This window comes from Giraffa tippelskirchi, chromosome 12 (genome assembly GCF_054371585.1).
Source record: "Giraffa tippelskirchi isolate mGirTip1 chromosome 12, T2T-mGirTip1v1.2.pri, whole genome shotgun sequence".
Classification (NCBI taxonomy): Eukaryota; Metazoa; Chordata; class Mammalia; order Artiodactyla; family Giraffidae; genus Giraffa; species Giraffa tippelskirchi.
In genome coordinates, this window is record NC_137286.1 from 27,270,306 (window position 1) to 27,287,145 (window position 16,840).

A 16,840-nucleotide genomic window follows, 5' to 3' on the forward strand; every position below is an offset into this window, starting at 1 on the left:
CTGCAGATGGTGACTGCAGCCATGAAATTAAAAGACACTTGCTCCTTGGAAGAAAAGCTATGACCCACCTAGACAGCATATTAAAAAGCAGAGCATTACTTTGCTGGCAAAATGTCTGTCTAGTCAAAGCTATGATTTTTCCAGTAGTCATGTATGGATGTAAGAGTCGGACCACAAAAAAGGCTGAGTGTCAAAGAATTGATGCTTTTGAATTATGGTTCTGGAGCAGACTCTTGACAGTTCCTTGGACTGAAAGGAGATCAAACCAGTCAATCCTAAAGGAAATCAACCCTGAATATTCATTGGAAGGACTGATGCTGAAGCTTAAGCTCCAATACTTTGGCCACCTAATGCAAAGAACTGACTCCTTGGAAAAGACCCTGATGCTGGAAAGACAGGGAAGGCAGGAGGAGAATGGGATGACACAGGATGAGATGGTTAGATGGCATCACCGACTGGATGGGCATGAGTCTGAGCAATCTCCAGGTGGTGGTGACGGACAAGGAAGCCTGCCATGCTGCAGTCCATGGGGTCGTGAAGAGTCGGACATGATGAGTGACTGAACTGAAGCTTAATCAATCAGGTTTACTACCCCACTGTCCCCTACCCCCTAAGGCTGTGTGCAGATGACAGGCAGGATATGAAGTATTGATGCTGGTGGTAGGGGCAGCATGGGATATGTTTGGTCCCAAGTTGCCCTGGCTGCATCCCTAAGACTCCCCATTCCTACCTGATCTCTATTTACTGTGCATTCAAAATGGCTACACCCTCCTGATCAAGACAACAAGCTAAACTGAGTTAATTTTGACTACTTCAATCTCTTCTCAGGAACTATTTTGATGGAATTTCTCTTGTTCCCTCTCCTTCCTGAGATTAGGACAGGGGTTAAGCAGAGAGTAAAATCTCTTCTTAGGAAATATTAAATGTTAGTTTTTTTCTTTCTCTCCTTCTTTGCCCTAAGGAATCAGTTTTTAGATCCAACTGACTTTGACCTTTGCTTCCAAATCTCTTGGCATAAACTTTACATTATGACTCTTTTAGAGATTAGGGTTTTGAAACCCTAGTGTATCAGTTCTGATGCTTCCTGCTGTAAAAAACAGAATACCTAAAAAGGCTACAACTCATGAGTTGCAAAAGAGTAAGACACAACTTAGTGACTAAACAACAACACAAACTAAAAAGTAGCCCCCACAATAAGAGGTTTTAATGATCTCATATAGGTGAAGGTTCAAAGGTAGGGAACAATTCTTGGGTCAGTCTATGGCACAGCAATTTCAACGATAATTCAGGTTCTTTCCTTCTCTCTGCTTCCCCCCGCCCTGCATCCTCACCCTTTGGATTTGGCTCAGTTCTCAAACTTGTTTCTTCATGGTCTCAAGATGGCTGTCACTCTCTCTCTCCCTAATCATTGGGGAGGAATATATATTATACTGGGCTTCCAAGGTGGCACAGTGGTAAAGACTCCACCTGCCAATGCAGGAGATGCAGGAGACACAGGTTCAATCCCTGGGTCAGAAGATCCCCTGGAGGAGGAAATGGCAACCCACTTCAATATTCCTGCCTGGAAAACCCCATGGACAGAGGAGCCTAGTGGGCTACAGTCCATGGGGTCGCAAAGAGTCAGATAGGACTGAACACATATATCATATTACACTTCCAGAATAAGAAGATACTGCAGGATCAAGTCATTCACAGTGTGGTAGCATATAAAATGTTTGCAACCCTAGCAAACTAGGAAATTAAATGATCATGGCAACTTTAATATAACAAATAACATTAGCATAAACAACATTTCCAGATTTGTCTTAAATTTGTAAGTCATGTATAGAGGACATTATTTAGTTGGCTTACATAAAACATCTCTGCAAAATACACACTAACCAATTGCTATGTGTATATATTTATTGGTATGTGCTAAATCACTTCAGTTGTGTCCGACTCTTTGTGACCTTATGGACTGCAGCCTGCCAGGCTTCTCTATCCATGGGATTCTCCAGGCAGAAATACTGGAGTGGGTTGCCATGCCCTTTTCCAGGGGATCTCCCCAGCCCAGGGATCGAACCTACATCTCATGTCTCCTGCATTGGCAGGTGCATTCTTTACCACTAGCCCCACCTACGAAGCCCATATATATTGGTAGTATGTAATAATCAACAAAACCACCAAAGAAAAATAAAAAAGGAGGGTAAGAATTTGTCTAACATACAACTCAAAGCCTAATGCATTAGAAACTCACGCTTGCATGTGAAGGTTCAAATGTCATGCTTTGATTTAAATAACAGTACACTGGTTTTCTAAAGAAACGTTTCTGCACCTTCATCAGCTTACTTTGCTTATGATAAGCTTGTTTCCACTTTTGCTTACCTTCAAAGCACTCTATTTCTGTCTTTTAAGTCTGTTACACTCATCTTTACCTCTCTGATAATTGACCTGTAGGTTGTCAAGCTAGGTCCTGTAGCAGCCAAGAATCAAAGCATCTGATGCTTTTCATGATCACGTCGAATCCCTGGGTGGCTATATATTTTACTCCAGAAGGAAGATATTGCTTATATCTGGCTCTCGTCCTTTCTTAGTTTGCATTATAACCACAAAAATTATGCACTCATGAGATGAACCAGCTCACAAAATAACAAATGAGTAATGATACTTGGCTCTTGTTTTCCTTTTTTAATTTTAAAGGACATAATGTGTGTTATCTCAGAGAATGTCAGTTTGCTGATTCAAATTTGGCCATGTGGTTGCATCCAGTCGCCCTTTATAACTTTACTTTTTATATATTTTAAGTTTCTGTCACATTCCAAATAGCATAAGTGAATGCATTTTCAAGGCCTAAACTGGGATTCCTGCTTAGATTCCTGTTGAGAATGAGTCCGATCTCAGAATGAGCTTCTGTAGGCCATGACCTTTTTCTTCATAGACTCCAGAATCTTAAACTCTGTGGCATATGGGATCCTTACATATTACCTGCCAAGGAGATTGTCTAGCTAAGAATGAACTCAAATGCATGCATTTTTATAAAGTTTTCAAAAGTGAGCTCCTAATATTATTCTTTGTCAATCATCCACTTATTATTTATTAGGTTTCTATAGCACCTTTTCTCCAAAGAGCGCAAATGTATCATAAACACATGTTACAATGCACTTTAAATAGGTGTTACCAAATTTGGCATTACATGTGACAAATAGTGCTAAAATTATGAATTCCAACTGCAAATCATTCAAAGGATAAAAGGAAATTTCAGCATCATTTAAAAATTACATATACATACATACATACATATATATATTCCCCCCCGCCCCCAAGTCCTGTTAGCTCTGTTAGAAGCTCTTTCCAAAAGAATTGCAGGGTTAGCTTTGAAACAGTGAGCACTACCTATAAATACAGGCACTTAACTGGTATTTGAAATGTTATGCAGTTTTCTTGTTTGCAAAGGTTCTGATGTTTCCTCTGATTTTTAGAAATACAACAATAGCCATTTATGTTTAAATGTCAAGTGACAGGCCCAACAGGCCTTGGATGTTTATTAAGTTGTACTAAAAGGGGCTCCCAATTCTTTTGTGGTTAATATGCTATTTCTTTTCTTTTTGCCATTAGTGTTGAAGCAAGACTGAATACCAGGGAGTTATCATCAATGAGCTCTTGTCCCCTCGATAGAGGAGGGAGGAGAATGTGAGGGTGATGGAGGCAATTACTATCTCTCTCTTCTCAGAAGAGGGAAATAAACACATTATAATCTTTAAGTTAGAGGTAATTCAAAAAGCCAGAGGCAGGCAATGCCTTCTAATTTAGAGACATTTTCTCTTTCTTTGCCACTCCCTCCCCAAACTACAACAGTAATAAAAGACACCCCACAATCAAAGACCCAACTCCGACCTCCTCATCCTAGAAATCCCAAATTGGGGGCTTCAGTTGCATTCTGCCCTGTTCTTTTCTTTCCTCTCTCTTTTACTCAGGTGGATTGCTTTCAGTTGGGGCAGTCTTCATTCCACATGAGCTTTGAAATCATATCCTTGGATCTCTATAGAACGGCAGTAGTTCAAAGTATTAGTAGCAGCCTTCCATAGTAATGCTGCCATTAGATCATTATAACTATTCTAAGGTTCTACCTGTGAGCATGGCATGAATTTTATATTTGGAAATAAAATCCTCCCGGGATACCACAAAGCTGCATGCCGGCCTTGCCCCTTCTCCCAGGCCATTAGGATTGGCTGCCCAGGCTCCGTCTTGTGTTACGCAGGAATGAGTCCTGCCGTGTTTGTTTCACATAAGAACCCCTTCAATTTGTTTATAATGATCTGAATGATATTATTAGGTGAACAAAACCACTCAATGGTGACATTTATTAACCAGTCATATCATCTGTGTTTAAGTCTCGTATTACATTTCAGGGAAATTGTGTGAACCTAACTCCAGCATAACTTTTCTTCAGGGACCACTGCTTTGTATTGAGTTTGAAATAAAATAGAAGAAAGTAGAAAGCAGGTTTTATTTCCAGGAGAGCATTTCACTTAAGAGGTTTAGACTCAGTCCGATTATGTGTAGAGGCCCACAGAAAGGTGGATGTAGGGACTTTTCAACCTAGCATGCTGGCTATGTGTCTATGATTGAGTTACGGAGTATGGTGTGTTTCTAAAGAGGGATATGAGAATCAGAATGAACAGTGCTGGTGAAGTAGAACAGAGAGGTGTAGTGCAATGAATGGAAGAATACCATATCTATAAAAATGAAGTCTTTGTGTGTGGGCCGGGAGAATGATGGATTTGCTGTGACACCTCCATGAGGATGAGTGTGCATGTGTGGGGTAATGCCCATTGTCTGGGAAGAAGGCATGCAGATACTGGTGGTTAGGTATTCACGTAAATTAGAATGTGGAGAAATTGGAACATGACTGAAGAATCACAGCCTGTTAATGTGAGAGCAAGGAGGGCTGGCATGGGTGTATGATTTTGAATGATGATGAAATTATATACTTAATTTTTTTTTTTTTATTGTGGAAAATCCTAAATATCACCCAAGTAGAAGGAATATAGTATGATGAAGCCACATATGTCCCTCACTCAGCTTCAACAATGAACTCAGAGTCAATCTTACTGCACCTTCACTTCCTCCTCCTCCCTTCACTATTGTATTAAATGTATCTTTGCATCCATATCGACTTCTGTATGAATCTTAAAAGATAAAGAATATTTCAAAAAAGCCATAATGATGGTACCATTTTCATACCTATAAAATCAATAATTTCTTATCATCAAATATCCAGTTAGCTTCCAAATTTCTCTGATTGCCTCATTTTTTTCTTTTTTTTTTTTTTTTTTACAGGTTGTTGTTTTTGTTGTTATTCAGTTGCTCAGTTGTGTCCAATTCTATGCAACCCCATGGACTGCAACATGCCAGGGGTTCCCTGTCCTTCACCATCTCCTGGAGCTTGCTCAAACTCAAGTCCATTGAGTTGGTGATGCCTTCCAACCATCTCATCCTCTGTCACCCCCTTCTCCTCTTGCCTTGAATCTTTCCCAGCATCAGGGTCTTTTCAAATGAGTCGGCTCTTCCCATCAGGTGGCCAAAGTATTGGAGCTTCAACTTCAGCATCAGTTCTTCCAGTGAATATTCAGGACTGATTTCCTTTAGGATGGACTGGTTGGATCTCCTTGCAGTCCAAGGGACTCTGAAGAGTCTTCTCCAACACCACAGTTCAAAAGCATCAATTCTTCTACACTTAGCCTTTTTTACAGTCCAACTCTCACATCCATACATGACTACTGGAAAAACCATAGCTTTGACTAGACAGACGTTTTTTAGCAAAGAAATGTCTCTGCTTTTTAATATGCTGTCTAGGTTTGTCACAACTTTCCTTCCAAGGAGGAAGCGTCTTTTAATTTCATGGCTGCAGTCTCCATCCGCAGTGATTTTGGAGCCCAAGAAAATAAAGTCTGTCACTGTTTCCATTGTTTCCCCATCTATCTGCCATGAAGTGATGGGACCAGATGCCATGATCTTCGTTTTTTGAATGCTGAATTTTAAGCCAACTTTTTACTCTCCTCTTTCACCCTCATCAAGAGGCTCTTTAGTTCCTCTTTGCTTTCTGCCATTAGGGTGGTGTCATCTGCATATCTGAGGTTATTGATATTTCTCTGGGCAATCTTGATTCCAGCTTGTACTTCATCGAGTCTGGCAATTTACATGATGTACTCTGCATAGAAGTTAAATGAGCAGGGTGGCAATATACAGACTTGACATACTCCTTTCCCAATTTGGAACCAGTCCATTGTTCCATGTCCGGTTCTAACTGTTCCTTCTTGACCTGCATACAGGTTTCTCAGGAGGCACATAAGACGGTCTGGTATTCCCACCACTTTAATAATTTTCCACAGTTTGTTGTGATCCACACAGTCAAAGGCTTTAGTGTAGTCAATGAAGCAGTGGATGTTTTTCTGGAATTCTCTTGCTTTTTCTTTGATCCAGTGGATGTTGCTAATTTTAATGGTTGGCTTGTTCAAATCAGAATTTTAACAACGTCTATACATTACATTTGGTTATATGTCTTAGGAATCTTTTAATCTTTAAGTTATCTCTTTTATTTTTCTTGTGATTTGTTTACAAAAATGAGTCATTTTGTCTGTACAATTTCCCACATTTTGGATTTTGCTGATTGTATGTCTTTTTTATTTCCTGTGAAATAGTAGTTAGATTAAGAGGCTTGGTCTGATCTAGGTTTGATTATTTGGCAAAAATACTTCATAGGTATTATGGTGCACTTCCAACAAGAGGCACATAATATATGATTATCTCTGTTTTGGGGAATGTTAGAAGTGCCTGATGTTTATTTCCCAGATCCATTATTTCACTATGGGTTTGCAACATGGGATTTTCTTCATTTCTTTGCTGGTTTATGTCTATGGAAAGAAGTTTTTCCTTAACAATGATTATTTCTCACTGAGGCACGTTCATACAAGACAAAATAAATGCTTGATTTTTTCCTTTTTATTTAGGTGGTCTCCTAATATTCTCTAAGATTAATGAGGTTTGTTTCCTCTAGTACCATTATGAATGCATGGATTTTAACATACTTCATTCATTTCAATCCAAAGAACTTGTTAATATTATTATTATTTTATTACTATTGATGTTCAAGTTGTCCCATCTTTGGCCATTGGGAAACTTTTCAAATTGACTCCTTATTTCTTTGACACAATAGTTTTTGAGCACTTCCTTGCCTTTTGGTGTAACTTGATATCCCAGGCTAAATTTTTGTATATCCTATACAAGGCCTGAAATCAACCATTTCTTTAGGAACCCTTGTTCCTTTCAGCTGAAAGTGGAAATTATGGGTGATCATCATTTTTAGTTTGTGGTTTGTTTGTGGAATGATTTGCATTAGGGTTTGCAATATTTCTGAAGTAGAGTGTGTTTGTTCAACTCACATTTGTTCTGTGGTGATATTTACAATTGTATCAGGGTATTTTGTGTAGCAGGAAACAGAAAGTCTGACTCAAGGTGACATAAAAGGGAATTTTCTTTTCTTTCTTTTTTTTTTTTTTGCAGCTGAAAAGTCCAGATATTCAGTTCAAGGGAAGCTTTCAGTCTTTTTCTGTCTCTGAAATATCTTTCTTAACGTTGGTTCCAAGCTAAAACCTGCTCTCCTATCAGTCATGAGATGGTGCCATCAGCTCCAGGATGGCATGTTTCCACAGTTATACCCAGCAAAAGTCATCTTTGTCTCTTTCTTTTCAGAAATAATCCTGAAATTCATTTTGATTGGAAATATTTAGTTGGTATATGTGTTCAAGGCAGAGCCAAAAACTTGCTAGTTGGAGTCAAAGTGCTGACTAGATTACCTAGTCAGTTGGGTAGTTACCTAGATTCCACCCCTGGAGCTGGAGATAAGAGGTTCTCTAGAACCACCTGAATATTCAAAAAGAAATTAGAACTGTTGGAAGGGAAAGAAAGGAAGGGAAGCACTGGATGTTGGAAAGGGGACAAAAAATGTCCACTATTACCATATAGTATTTTTTCTTTCTAGCCATCTATGAATTCAGCTATTCATGCTATTCAGGTACTATTTTAAGCATTATAGAAGCACAGAAGAGTAGAGTTAATAGAAGTAGGCCTTCCCTGGTGGCTCAGATGGTAGAGAATCTGCCTGCAATGCAGGAGACCCGGGTTTGAGCCTGGGTTGGGAAGATCTCCTGGAGAAGGGCATGGCAACCCATTCCAGTATTCTTGCCTGGAGAATTCCATGGACAGAGGAGCCTGGCTGGCTACATTCCATGGGGGTTGCAAAGAGTTGGAAACGACTGAGTGACTAACACACACACACACACACACACACAATCCTTGCAACAACCATCAGAAGATACTATAAAGTGTACAGTGAGGTCCAAGGGATGACAATCATGTCTATTTGGGCAGAGGTCTTCTCAGTTGCAAAGATTTCATGATTCTGATTACTTTATGATACTTTTGTTATATAAAGAACATACATTGGAAGGCTCAAACACTGAAATATTATGAAAATAATATTATTTCTCAGATTCATTAAGAAAAAATTCTTTGACATCTGTAGCAAGAAAGTATTAGCAGTATAAGAACACACTTCTGGGATTCTCTTCCCATATGGCCAGAAGGGACAGACAGTAATGTTCTTCTAGAGGTGAGAGAAACTCATGTTGTTAGTGCAAAGCTGTTTGATCATTTTGAGTTGGTTCAGATGTCATCAGAAAGTTATATACATTTGTAATTTAAATGAAAACAAGATGCCAAATCCAGATCATTCCTTTGGGATGACCATTTATTGATATTTAGGTGCACTGTTTTGAATTACAATATTAAACTTCTCTACCACATGAATTTCATGGCTGCAGTCACTATCTGAAGTGATTTTGGAGTCCAAAAAAATAAAGTCTGTCACTGTTTCCATTGTTTCCCCATCTATTTGCATGAAGTGATGGGACCGGATGCCATAATCTTCATTTTTTAAATACTGAGTTTTAAGCCAGCTTTTTCACTTTCCTCTTTCACTTTCATCAAGAGGCTCTTCAGTTCTTCTTCACTTTTTGCTATAAGGGTGGTATCATCTGTGTATCTGAGGTTATTGATATATTTCTCCTGGCAATCTTGATTCCAGCTTGTGCTTTATCCAGCCCAGCATTTCGCATGATGTACTCTGCATTAAGTTAAATTCTGCAGCCATGAAATTAAAAGACGCTTGCTCCTTGGAAGAAAAGCAATGACAAACCTAGACAGCATATTAAAAAGCAGACATTACTTTGCTGACAAAGGTCCATCTAGTCAAAGCTATATTTTTTCCAGTAGCCATCTATGGATGTGAGAGTTGGACTATAAAGAAAGCTGAACACTGAAGAATTGATGCTTTTGAACTGTGGTGCTAGAGAGTCCCTTGGACTGCAAGGAGATCAAACCAGTCAATCCTAAAGAAAATCAGCCCTGAATGTTCATTGGAAGGACTGATGCTGAAGCTGAACTCTAATACTTTGGCCACCTGATGTGAAGAACTGACCTCTTGGAAAAGACTCTTATGCTGGGAAAGATTGAAGGCAGGAGAAGGGGATGACAAAGGATGAGATGGTTGGATGGCATCACCAACTCGATGGACATGAGTTTGAGCAAGCTCCAGGGGTTGGTGATGGACAGGGAAGCCTGGTATGCTGCAGTCCATGGGGTTGCAAAGAGTTGGACACAACTGAGCAACTGAACTGAACTGAACCGCATGAATTAGAGCAGAATTTGGTAAATGAATACCTCTTAATCCCATCTTGTGGGCTTCCCAGGTGGCGCTAGTTGTAAAGAACCCACTTGCCAAAGCAGAAGATATAAGAGACATGGGTTTGATCCCTGGGTCAGCAAGGTCTCCTGGAGAAGGGAATGGTGACCCACTTCAGTACTCTTGCCTATAGAATCCCATGGACAGAGGACCCTTGCGAGCTACAGTCATAGGGTCACAAAGAGTTGGACACAACTGAAGTGATTTAGCATGGTAATTCTGATCCCATCTAGGCAAATCTCATTTCAGAGAGCAAAAGACATCCTTGGTGGAGAAGTCCCACAGCAAAATCTCTAGGTATGAAGGTCACAAATGATCTGAAGATCATCAGTTGAAAATTAAATTTAAAATAGCCTGATCAACTTATTGTAGAGATATGGAGAGGAGACCATCAACTAATTTAAAGTCAAACATGCCTCCAATGTAACAAAATATCATTATGAAAGGCTCTAATGATGGTTACTTTTTCCCTGTTATTGGCTGATGTGACATTCTAATAATAAATTACAATCACAACCTACTCTGTAAAAAAAAAAACTTTAACTTTTAAACACAAGGAGTTTTGCTTATTATATTTTTAATCATCAAAATGATTCATGAATTCCTTTGTCAATCTACTTTTCATCATTAAAATGGTTGACACTTGTTAACTGACCATATCCTCTCTAGTCTCCCATTCTCATTCACTTTTATGATTTATTAATAATATCTTAGAGACCTACCATACTGTATTGCATAAGGCTTATTATGGTCCAGTTTGCCCTTGAAAAAGCCCTGGGGGGAAAAATCAACCAAACAAAGCCAGCAATCTTAAACCCAAACCCAACCATCTGTGCTGTTTGATGGGGCGTTCCTGATGTGGAGCATTAGTCCTGGCTGAGAGGTACCACAGAGTACAATTGTTTATGCTGTGCCACTATGTAGAGCAGACAATACCACACAATCAAAGCCTTCACACTCAAACAGACATCACACACTGTAATTATATTTGTCTGACAGATTATTATAATTGTACATGGCAGGTAGTGTAAAGCAGCTCCTTTTTACAGCCTAAATAATGTGGCATATTCTGCATACTCTAAATCAACCTTGCAGAAGGTAAATTATGAAAGCTAACTGCACGTTGAGTGTTTTTATTTACTCTTTCAGTTAGCATCTTCTGTGGTGCTAGACAGCAAAAGAGCATTACCTTATTTTGCCTGGTAGTATTTCATTTAACACTTTGTTATGCAAAGTTCCTTTCTGGATGACAACTTCTTTCATTTTGGCATACTCAGGGCAGCTCTAGTAATGATTATTTGCAATTCTTTTCCTCACACCCAAACTGACTAAATACCAGATCAGCCTATGCTAAGTCAGAATGAGGATAAAATGTCTTCCTAGAAAAAAAAAAAAACAACACATAAACTTAGTTTTATGGCTTCTGCAACAATGAGAATAAAAACAACTTGTTGGGGAAGCATCCATACAGTTGTTTGCAGAATTTAAGAACTTTGTGATAGCCTCCCAGACAAAGAGACATGTCTTATGTTAGAGTCAGTGCTCTCAATGTCTGATCTCTTCTTCATCCAAGTAAATGGGAGGATTACATTTCTTAGTTAGATGGGGCCTTGTTGACTAGTTTTTGCAACTGGTTGTATGTGGAAGTGATGTATATCATTTCCTTTACCAATATATACTTAGAAATGTGAAACCCTCCAGAATCTTCTTACCCTGCTGGTGACAAAGAGGCCTGCATGTTCCAAAAGAAGCAGATATTAGAAAGCAGCGCTTCTGTCAGACCCAATCCCTGAGTAGCTGAAGCTAAGCTCCTGCAAGCTTGGTTTTTCATTTGTTACCTCAGAATAATTTAGCCTATATTAACTGATATATGACTGTTCAATACTTCATGTGTCTAAGTTGATCACATTTTACATTAGATTTGAGATGTTACATCAAGTCGTCATACTTTCCACATTATGATGATTCTCTCATGTATGCTCCAAAAATATACATGATAAAATCATAACAGCTATTACACATTGAATGTGTGACATATGCTGCCATTGTGTAATTTTTACATATAGTATGCCTAATTCTCAGAAAAATTTACATTTGAGATCACTTAAAGCAGGCAACTGATATCTAAAGTCCATACAGGGGAATGACTGTTCAAAATCAGTCGTTATCTAGCTCCAAAATCTATTTGACTATACTGGTTCATTAGAGAAAGCAATGGCACCCCAATCCAGTACTCTTGCCTGGAAAATCCCATGGACAGAGGAACCTGGTAGGCTACAGTCCATGGGGTCGCGAAGAGTCGGACATGACTGAAGCAGCAGCAGCAGCATACTGGTTCATGTTTTTATCTCCTGAAATAGTGAAATGAGTTAAGAAATATAAAAAGCAAATATATTTATATTTCCCAATATTTTATAGTATTCCATTTATCTATTTCCTGGATTGATATGTGGGGTTAGATACTGTATAAGGCTAATCTTAAAAAGCAAAGCATTGTCTTCAGATACTGTTATTCCAGGAAGAAGACATGAAACATACATAAATGCATTCAAATAAAATGGCTGATATTTTAAGTGATCAATCCAGCTTTTGAATTTTGACATATTTGTCTATGAAATTCTTGGATGTACTCTTTTTTTTTAAAGAATGTGTTTATCTTTTGATGATTATTTTTTATATTTATTTATTTGGCTGCCTCGGGTCTTAGTTGTGGCATGCAAGATTTTCACTGTGTCATGCAAGATCTTTTCAGTGCATGGACTCTCCAGCTGTGGCATGTAAGCTCCAGAGCACGCAGGCTCAGGAGTCATGGCACACGGGCTTAATTGCTCCATGGCATGTGGGATCTTAGTTTCCTGACCAGGGATGAAACCCACATCTCCTGCATTGCAAGGCAAACTCTTAAATACTGCACCACCAGAGAAGTCCCTTGGATGTACTCTTAATACTGAAGTCAGTTTCAGTCCTATCTCATAGGACTGTTGTATTTAATATGGAAATATATTTAGAGCAGAAATTAACATACAGTAAGGTTTGGGTTAGGGCTGAGCTAGGGTGAGGCAAGAGAGGCACCTAGAGTGTGAAATTTACATAGATATTAACAAAACCCTGAGAGTGCTTTCTTAAATCTTGTTCCCCAGGCGGCTCTCCTGTCCTACTCTAGTCCTGATCCTAGGCTGAGCAATTATTCATTCATTCATTTATGTATACTTCACTGTGAAAAGCCATAAGGAGAGTTTTGTTATGCATACAAAAATAGGGATATTTAGAGTTCCTACCCTATGAGTTTTTGTGAAGATCACGTGAGATAATTCACATAAAGAGCTTAGCACAGTATCTGGCATGTAGAAAGTATTAAATAAATATGAGCTTTAAAAAAAGAAGGTGATGGACTAGGTAACCTCTACCATTGCCTCACACCTTTAAAAATCTGTATTTATACATATCCAGTTAAAATGTAATTACTGAAAACTCTCTTGAAGAAAGGTGGTACCAACATTAGCAGCGTGACTCTGTGGGGGTGGGATTATAATAGAATGGAGAAAAAAGCATGTTCTCAGTCATAAGGGGCTCACAATCAGGCTGAAAAAAGGCAGGTGAATAAGTAAAACATATTCTCATACATATGTAACAACACTATCTATATCCAAATACACTTTCCATGGGGAATGGCAGGCTGTTGAGATGGAACTCTTTGGAAAGCTGCTTTTCATTCTAACCAGTCAGGAATGATTTTGAGAAGGTAGCCAGCTTTGAGTTCTTTGAAGTATTCACTGGGAGAGGGCCATTGTTTAGTCTGATGGGAGTTTGGAAGGGTGTTTGAAGACTGGGAGATAGAATGGGTGGAATCTTAGGTTTAGAGCTGAATCAACTGAGAAGGTGAAGCTAGATGAATTAAAAAGTGAAATGATGGGATAAAGGAACACAGTTTAGCGTGAGGATATGTAAGAGTGGTACTGGATGATCTTGATGGACAGGTCCCAGAACTTCATGGGTAGGTGACAAGACCCTTAAAGACTGTTAATGTAATTGCTCATTTGCCCATCTCATTTATCAAGGCAAGCCTCTTGGCCTAACTGATATCTATTATTTGTTATCTAAGGGCCTAAAGAAGTATAGAATGGCTTAAAATCCTGGTGATTTGGCCCATATTGCTATAGACTATACTTCTGTCAAGAGAGATTTGCTAGAATTTCTTGTTATTAATTAATTGGTCAACAAGCTGAAAAAGGTCCACATGCTACTCAAAAGTAGAGTGACATTTTTACATAACATAAAACATAAATTAAGTACTACTTCTGATATTTGAAGAAACGTAGGAAAAACATAAACATTCCCTGGTGACTTTGAAATAAAGACATACTCAGTGTGGATGCTTAAATATTTCTGCCATGGCATATGGTATAGTGCAAGTTATACAGTAGGTGCTCAATAAGCACCTGTTGAATGAATCAATCAATAAGTGAGAATTGTCTTTGGATTGGGTAGAAGTAATTGTGCAGTGTTTCTTAAGTGTGTATATTATTTAATACAGTTATTCTAAGGATGATGCTGCAGATACAAATTATTACATGAAGCAAGTGCACATTACTGAATTATAGAAGTAAATGCTAATTGATGTAGATGCAACTATTTTGAGGGGTTTTATTTTGAGGCAAAAGGGTGTGCATATGTGTGTATTATAGCCTTAAAATTAAATGGAAGTCAGTAGAAAAGTCTGAGTCACTAACTTCATAAAAGTCAGAGTCTTTAAGAGCTGCAGAATGTCTTATGAGGATAGACAGGTTTAGGTATTCAAAAAGAATTTGCTATAAATTCATCATCATCATAATTGGGTTGTGGAGGTAACCTAAATGTCCAACCACAGGCAACACAGTGTTTCTTAATGGAATATTATACAGCTATTAGAGTGTTACTGCAGTTGGAGAATATTTAAACACATGGGAAGTTGTGTGAAAAAAAAGGAACTTAAAAATCAGTGTGTGCCAGATTAACTTTTTCAAACATGCACAGCAAAATCCTGGAATAATGAGATCTAAAATCAATAGCAAAATCATTTCTGAGAGATAGAATTGTTGACAATTTTTTCTTTTATGTTTGTGTGTGTATTTGAATTTTTTTACAATGGATCCAAAATTTTAAATATGCTATTAAATTATTTCTTAAAATAAAGAAGAGACCCAAAGGACCTGCTAAAATTAGAGATAACACCCTCTTTTTGCTTCCCTGCTGAAATCAATGTCAACCTCCAAGTGCTTCTGACCTTGGCATTACCTATACCAATGATTTACCCTCTTGCTTGTGCATGGAGTTAATGTCTCCTGCTATTTTAATATAGCCACATCCTACTCAGCCCTGAATTTTACTCCATAAAATAGATTTATGAACTAGATATCACACATTCTTTCTGAAACCTCAACATACTTTTGTTACCATAAATATTTATGAGTATAGCTCATAGCAGCCCCATCTTGCTCCACAGCCATCAATACAATGAGGTCATAAGGTCTGTGACCTTATTATTTGGCAATGACAAAGAATGTTCAAACTACTGTACAACTGCATTCATTTCACATATTAGCAAGGTCATGCTCAAAATCTTCCAAGACTGGCTTCAACAGCACATGAACCAAGAGCTTCCAGATGTACAAGCTGGATTTAGAAAAAGCAGAGGAACCAAAGGTCAAATTGCCAACATCAGCTGGATCACAGAAAAAGCAAGAGAATTGCAGAAAAACATCTACTTCTGCTTCATTGACTACATTAAAGCCTTTGACAGTGTGGATCACCACAAACTGTGGAAAATTCTTAAAGAGAGAGGAATACGAGACCACCTTACCTGCCTCCTGAGAAACCTGCATGCAGGTCAAGCAGCAACGGGTAGAACTGGACATGGAACAATGGACTGGTTCAAAATTGGGAAAGGAGTACGTTAAGGCTGTATATTGTCACCCTGCTTATTTAACTTCTATTCAGAGAACATCATGAGAAACGCTGGGCTGGATGAAGCACAAGCTGGAATCAAGATTGCTGGGAGAAATATCAATAACCTCAGATATGCAGATGACACCACCCTAATAGCAGAAAGCAAAGAGAAACTAAAGAGCCCCTTAATGAAGGTGAAAGAGGAGAGTGAAAAAGCTGGCTTAAAACTCAACATTCAAAAAACGAAGATCATGGCACCTGGTCCCATCACTTCATGGCAAGTAGATGGGGGAACAATGGAAACAGTGACAGACTTTATTTTCTTGGGCTCCAAAATCACTGAAGATGGTGACTGCAGCCATGAAATTAAAAGATGCTTGCTCCTTGGAAGAAGAGCAATGACAAACCTAGACAATGTATTAAAAAGCAAAGACATTACTTTGCCAGCAAAGGTCCGTCCAGTCAAAACTATGGTTTTTCCAGTAGTCATGCATGGATGTAAGAGTTGGACCATAAAGAAGGCTGAGAGCCAAAAAATTGATGCTTTCGAACTGTGTTGTTGGAGAAGACTCTTGAGGATCCCTTGGACTGCAAGGAGATCAAACCAGTCAATCCTAAAGGAAGTCAATCCTGAATATTAATTGGAAGGACTGATGCCGAAGTTGAAGCTCCAATATTTTGGCCACCTGTATGGCCATACATGTATGGCCACCTAATGGCTGACTCATCAGAAAAGACCCTGCTGCTGGGAAAGATTGAAAGCAGGAGGAGAAGGGGGTGACAGAGAATGAGATGTTTGGATGGCATTACTGACTCAATGGATATGAGTTTCAGCAAGCTTCGGGAGATAGTGAAGGACAGGGAAACCTGGTATGTTGCAGTCTATGGGGTTGCAAATAGTAGGACAAGACTAAGGAACTGAACAACAACAAAAGTCTATGAAGATAATACCTTTGTTGATGGATGGAGTAAAAGACAGAAAGGTCAGAGAGAAGACTATTAAAAAAGACCATTTCAGAACTGACCAGGACCTGTAGAAAGGTCAAATTAGGCTACTTAGCATTTTAAAGAAAATGATTTGTTTGCTTAATACACTGTAAGTACCACTGTCAACACATATAGTGTTTTAACATT

The 16,840-nt window shown here is 38.6% G+C and overlaps 1 protein-coding gene and 1 long non-coding RNA gene across 2 annotated transcripts in view; one reads left to right on the forward strand and one right to left on the reverse strand.

The window, feature by feature from the left end:
- The window catches only part of G2E3 (G2/M-phase specific E3 ubiquitin protein ligase), a 261,284-nt gene that overhangs the window by 239,537 nt on the left and 4,907 nt on the right, over nt 1-16,840 (reverse strand). The window lies entirely within an intron of this gene.
- On the forward strand, nt 4,975-12,679 carry LOC145528888 (uncharacterized). Its single transcript, XR_014070766.1, has 2 exons — nt 4,975-5,353; nt 9,799-12,679. It is a non-coding gene; the product is annotated as an uncharacterized LOC145528888 (long non-coding RNA).